This window comes from Equus caballus, chromosome 15 (genome assembly GCF_041296265.1).
Source record: "Equus caballus isolate H_3958 breed thoroughbred chromosome 15, TB-T2T, whole genome shotgun sequence".
In the NCBI taxonomy this organism is placed as follows: Eukaryota; Metazoa; Chordata; class Mammalia; order Perissodactyla; family Equidae; genus Equus; species Equus caballus.
The window spans coordinates 48,163,554-48,186,424 of record NC_091698.1 but is presented as its reverse complement, the minus strand read 5'-3'; the positions used below and the strand labels follow the sequence as shown (position 1 = coordinate 48,186,424).

Genomic DNA, 22,871 nt, shown 5'->3' with positions numbered 1-22,871 from the left:
TGTAGGGCATTCAGGTGGAGAGGTCCCAGGGGCAGCTGGAATCACAGAACTGGAGCCCAGGCCAGACATCTGGACTGAAGATAAAGATTTGGGAGCTGTCAGCCTGCAAGTGATGGTTAAAGACAAAGGAGGGGATAAGATCACCTGAGGAGTGAAGGAGGTGGTGAAACAACAAGGAGGACGCCCACCTCTTATAGGTGGAGGGGCTAACGAGGAGCTACAAAGGGAAAAGGAGGCATCAGAGGTGGGGGGAAGAAAAGAGAGCAGTGTCACAATCGCTAGGGGAGAAATGGCTTCAAGGGCTAGCAACAGGGTTCAATATTGTGAAGAAACTGAGAGCCTGCCCAGGACCCCCTTACAGTTGAGAAAATGAGGCCCAGGGAGGTTGACTGAGGTTTTGTTTTCTGTGGGGGTTTTTTTGTTGAGGAAGACTGGCCCTGAGCTAATATGCACACCCATCTTCCTCTATTTTATATGTAGGACGCCTACTACAGCATGGCGTGCCAACCGGTGCCATGTCTGCAGCTGGGACGCAAACCCCGGGCCGCCAAAGCACAACATGCAAACTTAACTGCTGCACCACCGGGCCAGCCCTTGACTGAGGTATTTGACATCATGAGCTACTACTGCCTACATCACATGAATCAGTGGTTCTCAAAGTATGATCCCAGGACTCCTGGGGGTCCCTGAGACCTTTCCAGGGTGGTCCGAGAGACAAAGAACATTTTTATACTAATACCGAGACTTTTTTGCAGTATTCACTTTGTTGACATTTGTACTGATAACGCAAAAGTTATAGTGGGTAAAATTGCTGGGCCTTAACACAAATCAACAAAGTCACATTCTTTACTCCCATGCACTTATGATTTAACAAAAAGGCCAGCTTCACAGAAGAATGTCCACAATAGAGCACTAATAGTTAATTTTATTAATAAACACAACCCTTGAGTACACATCTCGTTAACCATCTGTGCATAGAGCTTCTGCTGCATACTGCCGTACTGGACGCATTTATGCGATGGTTTGCGTTGAGAACTGAACTACCTGCTTTTTTCATGGAACATCATTTTTTTAGAAAGAACAATTGACAAGCTATGATTATTTAGACTTGAGTACTTGGCAGACATTTTCTCACAAATGAATGAAGTGAGTGTGTCACATTGAGGAAAATAACTGACAGTATTTCTTGCCAATTATAAAATTTGAACCGTAAAGTGAAAATCAGAGTTTTAGAAAATTTGTATCCACACTGTGAGCTTGACAGCTTCCCGATACCTGAGTATTTGCTGATGAAATCAGTGGTAATATTAACAAATGTGATATTGTGGACTGAAATGTGTCTACACTGGGAAGACCTGCATAAACCACTGAGTCGTTATTTTCCAAATGACCAGCCCATGATGTTACAAAATCAGGCATGAGAAAAAGACCCATTCAAAGTGCCAGACAGACCAATGGAATTTAATGTAGCTGAGTATGAGAAGTTCACTGATATGTTTTCAGATTCCACATTGCAACTAATCTTTCAGAAACTGCCATTTGTTCAATTTTGGTGACATCAAAGAAGATATCCACGATTATCTGAAAAGGCTATTAAAATGCTTCTTTTTCCAACTACAAATCTGTATGAAGCTAGATTTTATGCATCTACTCCAAAGAACATATCACAAGACTAAACACAGAAGCAGACATGAGAATCCAGCTGTCTTCTACTAAGCTAGTCATCAAAGAGATTTGCAAAACTGTAAAACAATACAACTCTTCTCTCTAAATTTTTTTATTTTGAATACATATATTTTATAAAAAGTACGTTAATATGTAAAGAACTTATTACAATTATTTTTAACTAATTAATACTTTAAAGCCTCAGTTTCTAATATTTATTTCCATATTTGTACTATGGTAAATATCTATGGCTACAGCCCACATAAATAAAAGTCTTTGAAGTCCAATAATTTTTTTTTTTTTGAGGAAGATTAGCCCTGAGCTAACTACTGCCAATCTTCCTCTTTTTGCTGAGAAAGACTGGCCCTGAGCTAACATCCATGCCCATCTTCCTCTGTGTTATATGTGGGATGCCTATCACAGCATGGCTGGCCAACCGGTGCCATGTGTGCACCCGGGAACCGAACCGGCAAACCCCGGGCTGCCGAAGCGGAATGTGTGCACTTAACTGCTGCAACACTGGGTCAGCCCAGGAGTCCAATAATTTTTTTTTAAAGATTGGCACCTGAGCTAACAATTTGGCAATCCTTTTTTTTGCTGTTTCTCCCCAAATCCCCCACCAGTAGATAATTGTCTACTTTTAGTTGTGTGTCCTTCTAGTTGTGGCATGGGGGACACTGTCTCAACATGGCCTAAAGAGTGGTTCCATGTCTGCGCCCAGGATCTGAACCGGTGAAACCCTGGGTCGCCAAAGCGGAGCATGTGAACTTAACCACTCAGCCATGGGGCCGGCCCCATCCAATAATTTTCAAGAGCATAAAAGGGTCCCAAGTCCAAGACATCTGAGAACCACTGATACAGACCACCCATTTCAGTCTCCCAGTTCTCAGGGCTTGTTTCCAGCACACCTACCCCCTCCACTGGCTTCTCCACAGAATACAGAATTATAAAACCTAAAAGCAAAACTTAAAACATAAAAGCTGAAGAAGAAATAAGACAGCAGGCATAGTGAGCTAAAGAGAGACTAAGACCCTTTCCTTCCCTTCAAATAATGTTCCTTTAAGGGCCAGGGCTGGCTAAGCAGCCCTGCCCCGCTAGGCTGGTTCACCCACAACCCCTGCCTCCTGCCACCTGCAGGAGAAGAAAGATGGGGACAGAGCTCCGAGCAGCAGTTCAGGTGTCTTACCACCTTCAGATTCAGCATCTAATTGGATAAAATAGCCGATGAAGTAAGGCAGATGGGGCCATTTTGTATTACTCATGAGGTCTGTGCCTTGCCTAACACCAGTAAATAAAAGACAGGCTGGGGGCTGTGACCTTGGGGTTGCAATCCAGGGTTCCCTCCACTGGGCACTCCTCTAAGAGGCCTCTCTTCCCCACTCAAGCCAGCCCAGAGGTCAACCAGTAAAGATGCATTATTTTATGTGCAAATAAATATAAGCCACATTCCTTTGGGTAACTGGTCTTTTTATAATAGTTTGTAGGAAAAAGTGACCCTTTGTATTACTTTTCAATTACAAAACTAGTCTAAAAATGACTAAAAAGTAAAAGTTAATGAAATAGAAGACAAAGAAACAATAGAGATAACACAAAAGCTGGTTCTTAGAAAAAGAAAACAGGGGGCAGGCCTAGTGGTGGCGTAGTGGTTGAGTTGGTGCACTCTGCTTCGGCAGCCCAGGGTTTGTGGGTTTGGATCCTGGGCATGGACCTACACACAGCTCACCAAGCCATGCTGTGGCAGCAACCCACATACAAAAAACAGAGGATGATTGGGACAGATGTTAGCTCAGCAACAATCTTCCTTACTGAAAAAAAAAAGAAAAGGAAAATAGACCTCTAACAAAACTAATCATGAAAAAGGGCACAAAGCATTAAATAAGCAATATTGGGAAAGAAAAAAGGAAGATAAATAAAACACAGTAGAGATATGAAAACAGAAGACTATGAAAATTTTATGCTAATGATTTAAGTTTTTGACTTTTTAAACTTTTTTTGAGAAAAATTTAAAAGTACGAAAATTGACTAGAGGAAGAGGGAACTAATAGTTTTAGTAATACTTATAGTAGTAGTAGAAGTAATATTTTGGGGTCTTCTCTTAAAATACAAACCCCACAGGGCAGTAAGTGGTGGTGAGTTCGTTCCTCCGTTGCCTTGTGACAAAAGAGATGGGTCCTTGGAGCCCAGGCCTGCCTGTCTGGTTGGAAGGAAAGAGGGTGCTGAGAGTAAGAGGAGGGCTGGCACTGCCCCTTGTGTAGCAACCCTGGTTGGCCTGGGGTGAGATTACCCCAAGGCTGTACCAGGCTACTGAGACATCTCCTGCTTGCTTCCCCAAGACTCAGCACCTCAAACATGAGATTCTGCCTGGCCCACCGTTGGTCCCAGGTGGGCACAGAGACACCCCAATCAATCTGGCTCTGCCCAGCCTCAAGGTTCAGCCTACAATCCCCTTCTCCTTTACCCCCTTTCTACTTCCCTTTCCTCCTTCTCTTCTTTCTCTCTCTGCTTCCTCTCCCTCATTTTCTATTGGAAAACAAAGAGTAGCTCCAGGTGTGGCTGGAGTCATATCAGCCACCTCATCCCACATCCCGCCCTCTCCCCACTCCCACTGATTAGTACTTCTGGCCAGAGGAGTCACAGCAAACAGGTGGAGTTCTAACGACTAACCCTCAGCCTGTCTTGGCCCATTCCCCAAACTCATTTCTGAGTCTGATGTCAGAATGGGACAGAGAAGGGGCCTAAGGGGTGTGGTGGTATGTGCAGTAAAGGGAGACAGCTGGTTAGCTCTGAGCTCTGGTACTGGAGTTACTACAAGAGATCTATCATTTAAACCTTGCCCTGTCTGTGGCCCAAATGAATGTCCCACATATATAAGCAATACTGTGCCTCAAATTTGTCAATGTAGTTGGATAAATAAAAATTAAATCTATCGCTTATCAGCCTTTTGGCTAAGATCAAGCGTAAAAATTAAATCTACTTAAATGTGTTACTCTGTCCATACCAGCTTGTGATCAGTATTATCCCAAGCAACAGACACTAGAAGCACAACCCCATAACGTGTGCATGCACGCATGTATGTGTGTGTGTGTGTGCACGTGCATGCGTGCACGCATGTGCAAGCGCTGAGGGGTGGAAATCCATTAAATATTTTAATGATAGAAAGAGTGATTTCCTTCAGGGAAAGGATGGGATGACCAGTGTACCCAGCATTGCTGTAGTCAAGTCATGATGTCTCCTTATGGTCTCATCCATGGAGGCAGGAGTGAGAAGTGGGCCGCAACAGACAGTTGAGCTTAGGCAGAGAGGGTTCCTTTGTGGGCCTTGCTAATGATTTAGTCCTGGATTGACTCTAGTCCCTAGCAGGCCCTAAGGCAGCTGCTTCAGTGGACTCCTTATCTTGCTCAAAGCCTTAGAGATGGGATGGGATATGGAGGGCTGTGACCTCACTGTGACCTCCAGCCTCTGCTGACTACTTGGTCTGGAGTGGGCATCCTGTCCAGATAACAGAAAACTGATGCTGCAACGACACTGACCACACCTGAGGCCAGGACACTTGACCAGGCACATTCAAGTGCATTAATGGACATAGTAGGTTAAAAAAATTGAAATCTGGACCATAGCAGATGTGTAGCAGTCCTTACCAAAGTCAGCCTCTGGTAAGAACATGTATAGGAATCCAGCATCAGAGAACTAAAAACCGACAAGAGTAAGAAAGAGGTGCCATGTCACAGGTACTTCCCAGTCCAGTATGGCATTATGATTTGAAAGGCCCTAAGGAAGGTCCCCAGATCCTCCCTCCTATCTAATGAAATGGCTAGACTTTCAGGCCTCTCTTCCTAACGCCACCAAACCAATATTTGGGTTCATTCTTTGGAAACAGTGAGCTGCTTCTTCAAAGAACCCACCACTCTTGTCTGCCACCCAAGATCTACAAAGTAGGGAGTTTTCAGCAAGAATTCTAGGTAGGCTCAAGGGCTATAAGTGACTAACTCAAAACCTCCCTCTGGGGTGCCTCTGCATCCAGGATGGGAGCGTGCCTTGGAGGTGACATAGCAGGAAGCCTGGTATATTTTGATGTCATCTGTCAGGCGCTCCTTCCAAAAATACCCCCCCTGCCCCAGACCTACCTTGTACCTAAAATTTCACCATTAAGAGGGTCCTTGGGCCAGCCCCGGTGGCCTCGTGGTTAAGTTTGGCATGCTCTGCTTTGGCTGCCTGGGTTTGGATCCTGGGCATGGACGTACACCACTCATCTGTTAGTGGCCATGCTGTGGCCGTGGCTCACATGAAAAAGAAAAAACAATGAGGACTGGCAACTGATGTTAGCTCAGGGCGAATCTTCCTCAGCAAAAAAAAAAAGAGAGAGAGAGGGTCCTTAAAGTTATTCAACAAGTCTCTAGAAAAACACAAAGATTTCTTAACTTGGGGTGGGATGGGGGTGGAGATTAGTAAGAAGTCACACAAGAACAAACCAGTGGTAGCCCTGGAATTCCTACATGAGGGGCTTAGAGGTGGCAATCCAGTGAGAAGAGGAGTGGAGTGGGGACAGACAGTGGAAGGGTTGGGAGTAACTATAGTAAAGCAGTGTTTTCCTAGTGAGCACACAGTTTTCAAATACGCTATTTATTTGGGGTGGCTTTGGGAAGATACTGACAGAAATTTGGGATGCTAAAGACTCCCCCATAAACTACCCCTTGACTCTACCACTGCGACAAGAGAAACAAACTGAGCACCAAGACCTTGGAAATCAAGACACAGGAGTCCTGGATTTGGGGGTGGAGGGAGGACTTCAAATTCAGTCCCCTCCCTCCTTAGTCATTTTGCTTGTCAGAGGCAGGCAAACACCCCAAGGCTGAGCTGAGGAATATCCATGAGGGTTTTTTGACCCCGGAATTCTCTGCAGGGTCTCCTCCCTGGAGGAGGCCGAGGAGGGAGTGCAGCCCCTTGGACCAAGAACGGCAGGAGAAGGGCAGAGTAAACTGTGGGCTGGATTGTCCAGTCACATGACGCCATCTCACTGCTTCTTGTCACGTAATCTCTTTTTCCCTCCTCCTCTAGTCTCTCCCTCTCCTCCTTTCCCCTCCCTTTGCTCTCTTTTGATTTGGTTAAAATAGATGCAAACTCTGGTCTTTTCTATTTTTAATACCCAGCCATTACATAATCCACACCGTAATTGCTGACTTGAAAAACTACTGGCAACAGTAGAAAATCCCCAGAGTTTTAAACAGGAAAAGGATTATTACAGCACAAAAGCCTTTGGCAGTTTTACTGACTAGTAAACCATCTGTAATCGTCACTTGCCAGTGGAAGTCACATGGGCCCTGGGAAACACTCTCCCCACCTCAGGGAAAGCAGGCTGGGGGAAGGGATGAATCGCAGCCTCAGCTGGGAGGGGAACGCTTTGTGTGGCAAAGCAGGGGACAAGGTGGTACTCCTGGAGCTCCCACTGGGCCCAGAAGTGAGGGCTGAAGGAGTCAGCTTCAGGTTACCCCGGGGCCACCTTCTACAGCTTTTGTTTCCTGCAAGGGAGTGAAGTCTCCAGAATCCAGGACCTTTCCCTCATCGACTTCCCAGGCGTTCCTACAGGATCCAACACTTCCTGAGTGAGCCTGAGTGAGCATGGACTATTCCAGTTAAATAATTTTATAAAGACACAGGAGCAAGGAAGACTGCTTGTTAATCACAGAGACCTGACCCACTCCTCTGCAAGGCTTTCCACATATTAGGCCAATCACCACAATAGTGAATTCTTCAATAAAATGGTCCAATAAAAATATAAGAAATAGAGCTTTGGTAAAGGGTTTCACAACCAAATCGAAATTAGCTATCTCATTGAGACAAAATTCTCTGTATGTGCTTTAGGGTATGAATAGCATAGGAGATGCAGAGGGGACAAGGACAACTTTCCCTGATTTTGCCAATTCTGCCACAACCCTAACCCCAATAATCAAGGTGGGTCAGTCCAATTTGAGTAACTATACATGACAATTCATTCAACAGATGTTTGCTGAATGCCACACGCTGGGCTGTTGCTGGGGGTATAACAGTAAGCACAATCACTGCCCTGGTGGAACTGCCAGGTCAGCGAGGAAGGCAGACATTAATCAAATATTACATAAAAACGTCATTACAAACCATGGTGAAGGGTGACAAGGGAAAAGGATAGGGCGCTAGGGGCATTTAGAACAAGGGGACTTGATAAGGTCTGAAGGTTCCTAGAGGATTACCCTAAAGACTTCAGGGTTCTTATAATTCAGCACCTCATCTTCCTCCCCTCCCCCTCCCTCCCTTCTTCCTTGCTTCCTACAGTTAATATTTACTGTTTTTTTCTATGTACAGAAGATAAAATTAGGTTCTTTACATATATGGTCTCACTTGATTCATATAGCAAACTTACAGTTCAAGACACTTTAAGACAAAAGGATCTGGTGAGAAAGGTCAAACCATACTTTTTAATGAGAACTATATACAATTCATAACATGAATTAAGACTACTACCTGCAGATGACAAAAATCCAAATTAAATTTTCATAAGAAAAAAAAAGGAAAGCCTGGGCCTCTGTAAATGAAATGTCCAGAGTTAGACTAGCTTAAGGAATAGTTAGGTCTAGGTGCTGAAAAGACGTCATCTAGTCTCCATCTCTTTCCACCTCCCAGCTCAGCTTTCATCTGTGTTGACTTCAGCACTCCCGTGGGGCAGCAAGATAGCCACCAGCCGCCTCAGGGTTACAAACATTCTACAGGCTTGGTGACCCAGTTGGAAAAGAAATGAGAATTCACTTCTTAATAGTTCCAACAAAAGTCAGGAAGTCCTGATTGGCCTGGATTTAACACCATGCCCATGCCAACCGCTGTTCTCTGATAGGCATGGTTATATGTCCCCTATCCAGAACCCAGAGATAGACCTGACCCCATCAGAGCCCAGACTGAGAATGGGGAAGGAGGTAGCCCCAAAGGAAAATCAAGGTGCTCTTACCTAAGAAGAGAGAATGCGTACTGGGCAGGCAAAGCCCACCCATCTCTGCTGTCCTCAAACTTTGGAACTACAATGGAGGCTAAGACTATACAACAGGTTCTTCCATCAACCTGTTCTTCTTCCCTAAGGAATGAGCAAGAGTGCTTGTTCAGTGTGGCACCGGCTGGATTTGCCATGATCCCACTCCTGCTGCTCAGAGACCTTGGGTTCTTGCTTTAGGGCACTCACTCGTCTTAATATTTGCTTACATACTTGCTCAGAGCAGTCTTCAAGTCCCAAGAGTCTGCGGAAGACTTTACCCATGTCCCTTCACTCCCAAATGATGTGCCCTACTCAGTGCTGGTGAGGCTGGGGCGGCTGCAGCTCTCTAGCTCTTTGACCAGCATCCTCAGGATCTGTGGATTCCTAATAGGAAGGGAAGAGAATGACAAGCCCTTTCTTGGAAAGTTTTACTTCCCTTTTGGAGTCTGAACTGAAAAAATGGAGTCCATGGGGCAGGAAGAGGAATATCAGGATAGTTCCTGGGGCATCCAACAAATAGACCTCCATAAGAAGGATCTTGGCAGGGGGGAGCGGGGAACACTGTTAAACATTCTATGAGATACACAGCACTACAGCAATCAGATGTTAGCTGCAACCACCTTATCCTTGGACGTGTTTTTAAAAGCTTCTTGGATCCCCCTATCCCAAATCCTATGGGAAGTCCAATGACCTTCCCCCAATTTCTGCAAACTTCCAGCAGCTAATGCTCTTAGTAATCCCTTCCGGCTCTAACTCCAGCTCCTGCTGGACTTTTGATCTCACTCACATCTCACCTCCTGAGGCTGGTCTTTTCCCTCTGCTCTGAGCTGTCCAGATGTGGGACTCAGCTCTCTTTCTCCATGCTTTACCAAAAGAACAAATACACCTATACAAACTCACTCAAAATATTGTGTATTCATCAGGCTTTCCTGAAGTTATGAAGAGACAGAGGGGTTTTATACTACCATGCTGCTTGTCTTCTTCACCTTCTCCAGACACTTCCCACATTTGGGAAGGGGTCTCCCCTTCCCTCAGGAAACTAAATTCCCCTTATATTATTCAGAGCAACTTAGCTCTCCATCCTCCTTCCTCTGACATCCAATGACCCATAGCTGGAGTCAGCCGCACTACAAACCATCCACTCCAGGTTCCACCCCTGACCAGTGCTGAGGAACAAAAAGAAGTTTTGAATTTTCACTCTCTCATCACCGTTCTGCAGTGGAGAAGAAAATGGAACCATTTTTTCCCCTACAAATAAGAGTTATGCCACTCATCTTTAGAAGCAGAACTGGCTGCAGTCAGTACTGGTTTTAAATAAGTTTCTACAATTCTATGTAAAGTCTCCAGCTCAAAGAAAAGCCTATGTTACAAGTCCAAAACAATTCTCCCATACCCCTACTGGGGTCTACTGACACTGAGAATGTGACGAAGGAAAGCAATGCTTCTGTCCCAGAAGTGTTGCCTGTTTTTGAAGGACAAAAGAGTTTACATCCCTGTGCCACCTTGTGATGGAATTCCTGTTGTTTCCAGGCTGGAGCTCCGGAGCCTCAAACTCCAGTGAAATAGGCAAAACCAAGGTGTCAGCTTCAAGGACTCCTTTCACCTAGGTTGGTGTGGGCCCGAGACCAAGATAAAAACTGGCTAATAGGCTTCTCCAAAGGTGATGCAAGGGCAACCACAAGGAGCAGGTTTCCTCCCAAGACCTAGGCTAGCTCTAAGCCATGCCTTCCTGGGCCACTCAGATAATTCCCTTCCCTTTCTAAGGGGAAGGAGCAAGCAGGGTGTCCCAAAGAGAGGAGGCCCCAGCCTCTCTCAATGCTTCAGAGGCAGGAGACAGGATCTGTAAGGCTGTGAATACCAAAAAAGAGCAAATCCTAGGAAAGAATTCTGAGCTTTGAATTCCTTTGTTCATCACACCAAAAAGAGGAGCAGCAGGCAGCATGGCCAGCCCATAGAATCTCTTAGGAATCCTTCTGGTTCCCACGGAAGAAGGAATAGGGAGAGGTCCCTAAATTCTTCTTGGAGGCTAAGATTTACAATACCAGGTTAAACAAATAAAGAGGAAGAAGGTGAGGATGGGAATACACCTTTCATCTTACATAAGGGGAAGACAAAAGTTGGCATTTCATTCATTAAAGTCATGACTAGAAAAATACACCCTTAAATATTTTTTAACCTAAAGGAATCCTCTAATAAAATTTAAAACAGAATGAATACATTCCAAATCAAATAAATAGGAATGTTTTTTAAAAAATAAATGGGAACATTCTATTCCCATTGCTCTGCACTTGCTTTTCTCACTGATACAGAACCTACTTCAGCGTTTTCACAACCACACTACTTTACAGTCCCTACTCATGGATATTTACTAATGCAATGAACATTCTTGTCCAGTACATCCCTGTACTCAAGGATAACCACTTCTTCAGATGAAATTCCAGTTTGCCCTGCTATGACTTGCCTGTTTGTATTCTTTGCCCATTTTCTATTGGATTTGTTGTCTTTTTCTTATTGATTAATAGGAATCTTTTATAAATTATAGATATTAATCCATTGTCTATTACATATATTGCAAAAATTTTCTCCCAGCCTGTTGATTGTCTTCTACCTTTATTTATGATGACTTTTGCCAGACAGAAGTTTCTCATTTTTACATGGTAAAACCAATTACAAACAATTTAGAAAGTACCGCCATGGGAGCAGCACACCCCGAGCCCTGACCCACCTAGCTTCTTCTGCTGGGGGCCACACAACCTTGCTTAGGTTTCTGTGGTGAAATGGCTATTAGGCAATGATTTTCTGAGCAGTTCCCATCTGGTTTTATAGCTACAGTGGTGGTGTAAATGGATCAGGTTAAGAAGGGGCAAAAAGAATTGTGAGATTTTGTTTGTTTATTTTCAGCTATTTCGGCACTTTTTTTTTTTTTGAGGTTTGCTGAGGAAGACTGGCCCCGAGCCAACATCTGTGCCCATCTTCCTCCACTTTACATTTGGGACGCCTACCACAGGACGGCTTGCCAAGCAGTGCCATGTCTGTACCCGGGATCCGAACCAACGAACCCCAGGCCGCCAAAGCAGAACGTGCACACTTAACCGCTGCACCACCAGGCAGCCCTCAGGGCTTCTTTCTTAATTTTTGTTTAGAATCATGTATTAACAATGTCAAAGGAAACCTGAACCACTGAAAATCCAAAAACATCTTTATAAACAATAATCTGAGTACTTCCAGATTCTTTCAAACTATGTGGGCTTTTTAGGGCATTATTTACTGTCACCATGGAAGGAAAAATAAATTCCAGACCCCACAGGAACAGAAAGGCTCAAGAGTCCATTGCCTCCTAGAGTTTTAAGCAAGACCTTTACAACACTTCCCTTGAGCCTCTCACAGAAGATTAGCACTGGCCCAATCTGATCCTGAACAGTTCAAAAAACCCTGTGGCCAAATGGGATTTTGCCTGCAAGAATACTTAGTCCCGGTTCCCGCAAAATCTGCCTAAAGGCCCCGTACTTTGTGGGGATGTCTCACTTGGCCAGAACTTCTCCCGTCCCCCAACTATTAAAACTCCACTGTATTTAGGCAGGCAGTGCAGAAAGCAGGCCTAAAAGATGGTTCTGGCCTCTTTCCCCCAGCTGAAACCTGACACTCCTTGAGGAACTTGGTTTCTGGGCCATGAAGATTCTGCCAAAAAATCATTCTTCAGTACCCAGCGGTACCAAGAGGAGAAACAGACGAACTGTCTTGATGGTTCTTCAAGCTATTATTCCCACAACCTTACAAAAACCCTTCCTTTGCCAAGTCCACGGCTACACTCCTCCTCACTGCCGTCAGCTACTAACCTCGTGGTCATCAAGGACTTTGGTCCTCGATCAGAGTCTGCTTTTCTACTCCAAGTCAGACCCTTTGCCTCGTCATGAACTCCTAAATTTCTACCTCTTCTTGTCTTTACTTTTCGGCTTCTGTATTTCAACTACACTGAGATTTCCAGTCTCTTCACACCCCAGCCCCCATCATTTTGCTGCCTATCATGCCTCTTTCTCTAGCCAACTAGATGACAACTACTCTGCTACCATATCCTAGACCCCCTTTACTCCAAGTCTTCCATTTGCCCCACAAACCAGAGCTCCTATTTGAGTACAAAAGTCCTCTGCCTTAACCCCCAAGTTGCTGAGCACTTCTAAAGCAACCATTAAGTCACGAGGGCTGCTCCTCTAGAAAGTCAGCATCTCCAACATTATCTGGGTCTTAAGCACAGCTCAACTGTCCTCCTCCACGTCCTCAGATCACTGCCATTGGCACAAGAGCTTTTAAAAACCATGCCACCATACCCACTATGTCCCCTGCTCCCAGCAGATGACTTCAACTTCTTCTGCCCAGAGAAAACAAAGCCCAACAGGAGGAAACTCCAACATTCTGTCTCCCCAAAATCTTACCAAATTCCTCTGCCCCATAACATCTCTCATCCCTAGCAAATGAAACTTAAAAGAGCTCAAACGAGTGCTAACAAAAGGTAGGAAAACAATAAAGGGTGGTAGTCGTGGTGGTGAAGCTAACCTCAGTGGTAGCCTTGTCATTTGTTCAGTTCAAGTTTCAACTCTCCACCTGTGCTCAGGATGCAGTAGCCCCTTCTCCCCAGGGGCCTTGCTCAACAATTTTTCTTTCTCTTTTCTATCTTCAACTTTTCCCTCTCTACTAGCCCTTTCCCCACAGCGCAGGGACATGCTTGGGTCTCAAAAAATAAAGAACTCACCTTAGATGCTGGGTCCCCTCCCTTCACTAACTCTCCTCACTTCACAGACAAGCTCCTTGAAGAAGTGGTCTCCCTGACTGTGTCCACAACCTTGCCCCCATTCCCTAGCTGCAGAGGTACTGTCTAGCAAACAGAGTGGACTGCTCCTGGTTACCAAAGGTCTGCTCTTTGGAAACTGCTTTAGAGATCAGTAAAGAAGCACAGTGAAAGGAAATGTATTGTGTTGATACTAATTCAGTTTTAATAATGTGAATGAGAACATATTTTCCTTTGTATCAACACTACCTTTGACTAGAGTATATGCAAAACTGTTTAAGGTTTTTTTTTTTTTTTTTTTGCTGAGGAAGATTCGCCCTGAGCTAACATCTGTGCCAGTCTTCCTCTATTTTGTATGTGAGTCACCACCACAGCATGGCCGTTGATGAATGGTGTGGCTCTGTGCCCAGGAACCAAACCTGGGCCACCAAAGCAAAGCATGCAGAACTGAATCACTAGGCCATGGGGCCAGCCCCAGCAAGACTGTTTAAAGCATGCTTTAAAACAAAGAAACTTGTTTTCACAAAACTTCCCTGATTCTCTAGGTCCAAAAGCTACAAACCACCTCTCCTGAGTTCCCACAGTTTTAGTCTATATCTCAAGTTACCATAGAACTCTCTGTAGTTAATAAATATTTGATAAATGAATGAATGGATTTTATAAATACCTATTATAGATTGGATAATTCTAATTAAAAATCAATCTAATCAACTAATTCAATAAGGCCCCCTGAAGAACTTCCACTAACATTTTGCTAACTTAATATTTGGCTTTTTTTACACATTGAATTTAAAGTTGCATTCACATCCTGTAATTTAGAGTTTTACTTATTTAAACGTGCCTCTAAGTCTCAAATACTGAGGTATTACCATGTTGTTTTGGGTTCAGTCTGGAAGGACTACATTAAAAGTCAGTGAGGCAGGAATTACCCAATCCGAGGGATATGAGCAGGGCATTCCTGGGGAAGAAATGCGTTCTTCCCCTCCCTCACTTGGAAAACAACCAGAAAAATGCTCCTCCAGGAGCAACTGAGACTTCCTCTCACACAGTGTCTGCTCCTCTCTGCTTCAATTCCTTTCACATAACCTGAGTGTCAGCTCCCCAGCACAGGCACGGCTTTGCCCTTGCTGGACCTCCTGAAGTTTGCTCACTTGTGAAACAAGGAAGTTTGCCTAGAAAATCTCAAAAGTTTTTTTCTGTTGCAAATAATTGTACATTACTTACAGCGTGAAATCAAATTTTATTTTGAAAAGCAGGTTCAATGCTTAAAGAAACCTAGCAGTAAGTCCTTTTGTGATATGAAGAATCTCCAAGTCCCCCAACCACTCCCAATATAACTGTTAGATCATCTATATAAGACCAATAATTCTCCTAAGGCAAGACATGGAGATTGGTGTCAGGAGCGTCTTCCAAAACATGATATTCTTGCCCTGACAGTCCCTCTGAAGAAGCCAGTACTTAATCCTTACCCAGGCAGAATTACAGGCTTGGAGGACTGTGCTAAGGGTAAAAAGGTGGCCAGGAATGCATGCCAAGAAACACAGGGCAGGGCCAGGTGATTGGCCCCAATCCCTCTGGAGCCAGAACCAGAACTTCACAGTTTGCTTTACCCTCATAAAGGGTGCAATTTCCAGGAGGGCTAAAAATCGCCAATGGCTCACAGTCAGAGGGCAGGGCCAGGCAGGATAAGCAGAAGCCAGCGAGGGCCCCACTTAGAATCCAAGCAGTGAGAAGGAAGGGTGGCGGAGAGCCTCCTTCAGAGGACTTAGAAAGTAGCTGCCCTCTTTGGGTAACACCAAGGTTGCCAACAGGAAATCTCCTAACTCCGTGGGCCTCATCACTTGCTCCAGAGACCTTCTCAGCAGCCTGATCTTTTTAGGAGGAGAGCTCATATGACCTGGACTCAAGTGGCACCAGCTTACTGGTTTTGGATACATCCCTTCTGTGGAGTCACCAACTCACAGAACAGCAACTTCCCATGGTGCCTCCATTTCCACCCTCCCCATTACAAAATCCCAAATGATAAGGCTTGTCCTAAAACCACCCAGCCAAGCTGTAGCAGGAGGCTGTGGGAAGATAGCTCAAGACGCCTCAGGGAGAGATTCCTTCTGTCCTTCACTCGCTCGCTCACTCATTCATTCAACCACTGTTTCTCGACTGCCCACTATGCTCCCAGCACCGGGCTGCAGGGATGCCTGTGGGATTCTCTGTGGACACCAGCCCAATAGTTGCAGGAAAACCTCTTTAAAGTGGACCCTGTTGATTCAGAACTTCTGACAGGATATAACTGTGTTTTTTTTAATTTTTATTTTTTTTAGTTGAGGTCATTATAGTTTGCAACATCATGAAATTACAGTTGTACATTATTATTTGTCAGTCACCACACAGGTGTGCCCCTTTGCCCTTTGTGCCCACCCCCACCTCCGTTCCCCGTGGTAACCACTAATAGTAACCACAGAAGTCCGTGTGTTTGTTTAGGAGATAACTGCTTTTTGTGTTTATGCTATCAGAACGGGTTAGCTATATAATTTAATCCCATGAACATGACTGTCAGTTGGAAAACTGAAGTGACTTAAAAGACTTGATTTCTGCTCATTAAAGTAGATCCTCTTACGATCTCTACCACCTGGTGCCTACACAAGTGAGTTACCACGTGACTCCAAAACTAAACAAACCTAATGACTTCACAAAAAAATATGTTTTCACGTGATTAATCCAGACAAGCCTAACAATTTCACACACAAAAAATTTTTTCATGTAATTAATACAGACAAGCCCTTCCCTCATGGGCGTAAGTCAATATGCTTTAACTGTGTTGCCTTCAACAGAATGAAGCCAGAATTCAATAAACCACTAAGCCACCACACTAACTCTGCTGTAACCAAACTGGTGAACCCTACTTCCAAAACACCTCCAGGGATTTATGAACAAATTAGGACTTCCTCCCAACTTGGATGTTTCAACGGAACATCCAACATTCTCTGGTTTAGAGGACTGTCAGGGCCTACAAAGGCCAGGGGACAGGGCAGTGACTGTGAGTGACTTAGTGTCTTCTCTGGCCCTCCTCCTCCCACCTCTTAACTGTGGGTACCCCGAGCTCCAGGTTGCAGCTTTTGCTCTAGTCTCTCTCTCTTTGGAAAATTCATCTCCAAGAGACAGAGAGTGGAGAAATGAGAAATGAAATTTGAGACCTGAATACCTTAGTTTGAGTCCTAATTCTAACCCTCTAATTGAGATTCAGTAAAACGAGAAATTGAACTTCACCCAAAAGGAAAAAAATAATAATGCAAAGCATATAGGATTGTGTTAGCTAAGTCACTGTATATAATGGCCTTTGTACATGATAGAGTGATTTTTTTTTTCAGGGAAGATTAGCCCTGAGCTAACATCTGCTGCCAGTCCTCCTCTTTTTGCTGAGGAAGACTGGCCCTGAGCTAACATCCATGCCCATCTTCCTCAACTGTATATGTGGGACGCCTGCCACAGCATGGCTTGCCACGCGGTGCCATGTCTGCACCCGGGATCTGAACCGGCGAACCCTGGGCTGCTGAAGCGGAATGTGCGCACTTAACTGCTGCGCCACCGGGCGAACCCCGTAGAGTGATTTTTAAATAATGTTGTGGCTGTTGTTTTACTCTGGTGACTATTGCCCACTCCTACCCCTCCTCAAGCTCTACTCTCAGGTTCCAACTGAGACCACTGCCACACGCTCCTCTCCAGGGTCTGTCAAGACTGCCAACAAAGCACAACCAGTAGGACCTACACCTAGAATATACAACTATGTACTGGGGGGCTTTGGGGGGGGAGGAGGAGCAGGGGGAGGAGGAGGGAGGAGGAGCAGGGGGAGGAGGAGGGGAAGGAGGAGGGGGAGGAGGGGAAGGAGAAGGGAGAAGAAGGGAGGAGGAGAAGGAGAAGAAGAAGAAGAAAAGATTGGCACAGATGTTAGCTCAGGTGCCAATCTTAAAAAAAAAAAAAAAAGACTGCCAACAGGAAAAAGAACCAAAATATGACCACCCCTCCCCCAAGTACATGTCGAGGGGGTCAAATCTAGAGAGTGACTCCGGTGACTGAGTCTATTCTAGAAGTACCTTTTCCTCTAAATGAATCCCCAGCCTACAGAACATTTCCTTTTGGATGCACCTCTGGCCCTTCAAATTCAACTCCACAAATTTGTCTCACCCTTCTAGAAGACTGGTTCTCCTTTCCAGTCATGATGAGTAATTTTCAAGCTGCACAGAGTAAATAGACACCTTGGCATTATCAGTGACTTGTTATTCTTTCTTCTTTTTTTTTTTTAAGGAAGATTAGCCCTGAGCTAACATCTGCTGTCAATCCTCCTCTTTTTGCTGAGGAAGACTGGCCCTGAGCTAACATCCGTGCCCATCTTCCTCTACTTTATATGTGGGATGCCTGCCACAGCATGGCTTGTCTGCCACGTCCGCACCCGGGATCCAAACTGGTGAACCACTGGGAAGCGGAACATGCGCACTTAACTGCTGCGCCACTAGACAGGCCCTTTTATTTTTGATTCTTTATCCTCTTCCTGACTGACAGACTATCAGATCAGTGGTTTCTTCCATGAAATGTCTCTCAGATTGGTCCTTTCCATTCTAATCCTGCTACCTACCCCAGTTGATGCTTTATTATCCTAACTGGTTTCTCTAACCTCATTTTTCACTTCATTCATTTCACACATTCACACCATAAAACCTTCCCTGATCACTGCTTTTATCAACACTATTCACTACCTAGTCCACCAGGGTAAAATAACTGTCAGCCCCCACCACCCTCAAGTCGGAATCCATTTCCCTTTTTTTTTTTTTTTGAGGAAGATTAGCCCTGAGCTAACATCTGCTGCCAATTCTCCTCTTTTTGCAGAGGAAGACTGGCCCTGAGCTAACATCCGTGCCCATCTTCCTCCACCTTATATGTGGGACGCCTGACACAGCATGGCTTGCCAAGTGGGGCCATGTCTGCACCCGGGATCCAAACCAGCAAACCGTGGGCCACCAAAGCGGAACGTGCGAACTTAACCACTGCACCACTGGGCCAGCCCTTCCATTTCCTATGTTTTTAAGTGGCTTTTTTTTTCTGAATCATAAAAGATAATTTCTATTAACAATTTGTTATATGGTTTTTAAATATTTACACATAGTTATGGCTATATTTATTTATTTCAAGTGAAACAGGTTCATATGCTACACATTTCTTCATGTATATATTGTGGCCATCTTTCTGTGTCAATAATTATAAATCTACTTTATTTATCATTGTATGGACACACCATATTTGACCAATCTCCTATTGATGGCCATGGTGATTGTTTTATAAGCTCTGTAGTAATAAATATCCTCATACATATATCTCTGCACACTTGCCCTTGGGATAAATACCTAGAAGTTGAATTGCTAGTTTAAGAGTGTAAGCACTTTAAATTTGCTACATTTTGTCAAACCGAATGTCAGAGAGATCATATTTATATTCCCAGCAAGAGTATGAATTCCTGTTTCCTCAAGCCCTCATCAGCAATAAATATTTCCTTCTTTTTAATATTTGTCAATCTAACAATTGAAAAATGATATCTCATTTCTCTTTGTGTTTTCTGGATTGTAAGTGAAACAGCCTTTTTCTATATGCTTTATTAGTCATTTATATTTATTCTTCTATGACTTTGGCCCATTTTCTCTTGATGTTTTTGCTTTTTTTCCTAGAGATTTGTAAGAGCCTTGTGCACATTAGAGATACGCTGAAAATCCTCTTTAACCTGTTTGTCATCTATCTTTTATTTATGCAGACTGTTGTGATTTTTTTTTTATAGCTAATTCACCACACTTTTTCCTTTATAGTTTCTGCCTTTGGTGTCATACTAAAAAAATCTATTTTCTAGTGCATTTATTACTTTAGCTTTTATGTAGAAATCTTTAATCCATCTAAAATTTATTTTGGTAGAAGGTGACAGAGATTTTTTTTAATGGCTAAACATTTGTCCTAAACAATATCCTTTCCCATTGAAACTTACCTCTGTTTCTGGACTTTCTAATCTATTCTGAGCTCTGCTCCCCAAGAATTCTTCTTCTTTCCAGTTGGACTAGTTTTCTCATTGCCCACAATAGGTTTTATGTAGGTTGCTGCCTATATTCACATTGTTGCCCTTGCCTGGAATATCCTCTTACCTTCCCTTCACAGATGCTTCAAAGTAAACCACTCCTGGGGTAAGAGAAGTAAATGCTAGTTAAAACAAGAGATACTTTCAAAAGAGGGAAGGTCATGTAAAGGAACACATCAGAGCTTCTACAAATTCTTTGTGTGGTTAAAGAAGTGGATGAGCTTTTTACACAGCCGAGCCCTTTGGTGGGCTTTGGACATACAGAGGTAAATTTGGGAGGGAGAGTTAGAGTTCACTGGCTTTGCATAATAGAGTAAGAAGTATCTGGAGTGCTTAGTGGCTACAGAGTCAGGAAGGTTTGCAGAGGAAAGAAAGATAAGATAATAAGAGACCAAGGCCATATTCATGGGTGATATGAATAGTGACGAATCCCTAATGGAGAGGTGGGCAAAAGTACTTTAAGGCACAGGGATAGCCAGTATTAGAATTCAAGTTGCTTGCTTTGCTGCAATGTACAATACTCTCCATTATACCAAACCTTTTATAAAGTCTGCTGCATACATAAAAGCTTTAGCTGGGAGATATCTGAGTTCTACATCTGGGCCAATGTGGATGGAAACAGGGACAGCATGCTTGAGACAGTAAGATCATCTATAACCTGAACTAATACAGTGGAAGCAAGAGCTCACAATTAGAGTGACCATAAATACATGATCTTCCAGGAATTTGAAGAAATCTGAGTAAAGGAATCAGACTTTCTTTCTACAAGTCGTAAACTGACACTTTGAGCCAAAATTTTAAGGGAAAGGATACTTCCAGCTAGTAGGTTACACTAGGATGGTCAATCCTGAGAACCTTTTAAAAGGAACCAAACTGAATGAGGTTCAGTGGTGACTTACAGAAGCAGCCAGTGGCTAAGGATCATATGCCCCATCCCTTCTCCACTCCGTATGCCCCCCAAGGGGTCTTCTGCTACTTGCCCTACCTAGGGTGTCCTCGATCAATTCTCACCTCTTTCATGAAGCTTTCTCCCAAGGTTTTAGCCCTGAGATGCTTCCTTTCCAGAACTTCCACTTTACTTAGAATCTGAATGTCAGTTTAACCTTTAACTGTTATTTTTTTCTATCTTCTAACTTCTCTATTGAATTCAACTATAGATGCCTTACAGACAAGAACCACAACCGGAAGGAAGGAAGGAAGGAAGGAAGGAAGGAAGGAAGGAAGGAAGGAAGGAAGGGAGGGAGGGAGGGAGGGAGGGGGAGAGAGGGAGGGAGGGAGGGAGAGGGACGGGGGGGAGAGAGAGAGAGAAAGAGAGAAGAAAGAGAGAAAAAGAGAGAGAGAGAGAAAGAAAGAAAGAAAGAAAGAAAGAAAGAAAGAGAAGAAACCACCCACCCCCACATCCTAAACATCCTACATTACACTCAGAGCCTACTAAATTCCTGGTGGGGGAATAGTGGAAGATAGTGATGCAGAAGCAAGTTTACAAATGACTCTGGATGGCGATGCTCCTAAGTCAAGGCACAAAGGAGGAGGAATAGGAACAGGAAGGAACAGGGGAATAGGAGGAGGAGGTTGGGTTGATGAAAAATATAATTTGGCTTAGGACATGTTGAGTTTAAAATGCCTAAGAGCAGGGCTGGCCCTGTGGCCGAGTGGTTAAGTTCATGTGCTCTGCTTCGGCAGCCCAGGGTTCACCAGTTCAGATCCTGGGCGCAGACCTAGCACCGCTCATCAAGCCATGCTGAGGCAGTGTCCCACCCACATAGAAGAACCAGAAAGACCTATAACTAGGATATACAACTATGCACTGGGGGACTCTGGGGTGGGGGAAAAAGGGGGAAGATTGGCAAGAGAGGTTAGCTCAGGGCCAATCTTCCTCACCAAAAAACATACCTTAAAAAAAAAGAAGTAAAATTTCTCTTTAAAAAAAAATGCCTAAGAGCCATCCAGGTTATAATGTCAATAGTGTTTGGCCATCCTGACTCAGGAACTCAGAAAAGAGATTTAGGTTCGAGACAGAGATTTTGAGAGTTTTTGGTATATCAGTAGAAGCTAAAACTGTAAGCACAGATGACACCACTCAAGGAGAGTATATAGAGGGAAGAGAGAAGGGGGCCAAGGACAGAATCTTTGGAAATGCCTTCACGTAAGGGAGCCTGTTAGGGAAAGACTAGTCAGGGAAAACAAGCCTTCTGTAGTTATAAACCAATTGATACTAGACTGACCAAATAACAAACTGGCTCTATTTTTCTTTTTTTTTTTTAGACTTTTTTACTTTCCCTTTTTCTCCCCAAAGTCCCCCGGTACATAGTTATGTATTTTAAGTTGTGGGTCCTTCTAGTTATGCTATGTGGGACACCTCCTCAGCATGGCTTGATGAATGGTGCCATCCATGTCCGCACTCAGGATCCGAACCCGTGAAACCCTGGGCTGCCAAAGCAGGGCATGTGAACTTAACCACTCAGGCACAGGGCTGACCCCTATTTAAGATTTCTAAATGTCCATTTCAAGCCCTCTTTCCACCTTCCTGTAAGTGAGCTTAGTCCCTGACCTTCACAGTTAAAACTAAGGTCTTTCAGAAGAAGGGGCAGAAATGGACAAGTGCCATAGGCCAAGGCCACTAGGTTGGGGCTTGTGGGTGGAGGATGCCACTTGTTGGATGTTCAAAGAACACCAGAACTAAAGGGCAGGGTCAAAGCTGAGCCTTTCCATCTAGTCTGTCTTAGAATTAGCTCAGCCAACTATCTGAGTTCAGATCAGCCAACCAAAGATCTCACTCATGACAGTAAAGACACATACATCAGGGTCTCAAAGGGCCCTAGTATTTCTTAATCAGGAGTCTCAGTCAGAGATTTCTATCTGCTTCAAGTGGTCTTTTCCTGGCAGTCGTGGGAACGGCATACAGAAGAAGTGACTGGCTTCCTCTTTGGTTACCAGCTATGCCAGCTGGAGCTCATGGCACTTAGTCAAGCACCTTGCCAGATTTAAATGGCTCTCCACCTGCAAGATCACCCTGATCACGGAACACAGGTTTATCTTCACTGAAGGGTTGAAAAAAATTATAGTCTGGACTGTCCATGAACTATAAACAAAGAAGGATTTCACAGGGCAAGTAGAAAATTTATATCACACCCATTCCATAAAAACGAGCTCCATCTGACTTGACACTGACCTCCATATGTAAAGTTAAAATCCTGAACTAGCAGTGAGACTTGAGACTGTTGCTGAGATGAACAGTCTCAGAGTGGGAGGGGAGGGGTGCTCAGCAGCACTAGAGAAATCCTGGAAGAGATCAAACCTGGGGAAAGAAGCCTCAGAGAAGC

General features: G+C 44.2%; 1 long non-coding RNA gene across 9 annotated transcripts in view; it reads right to left on the bottom strand.

The window, feature by feature from the left end:
* Positions 1–22,871, bottom strand: part of LOC102150720 (uncharacterized) — a 97,959-nt gene that overhangs the window by 41,205 nt on the left and 33,883 nt on the right. The window contains exons 6-7 of one of the 9 annotated variants that reach the window (XR_011426009.1): positions 8,639–8,761; positions 5,790–5,942 (exon numbers count right to left, since the gene is read on the bottom strand). The exons of 7 other annotated variants lie outside the window; for them this stretch is intronic. This is a non-coding gene — a long non-coding RNA (uncharacterized lncRNA). The remainder of the gene's footprint in view (positions 1–5,789; positions 5,943–8,638; positions 8,762–22,871) is intronic. One more of the 9 variants, XR_011426011.1, reaches the window with a different exon arrangement.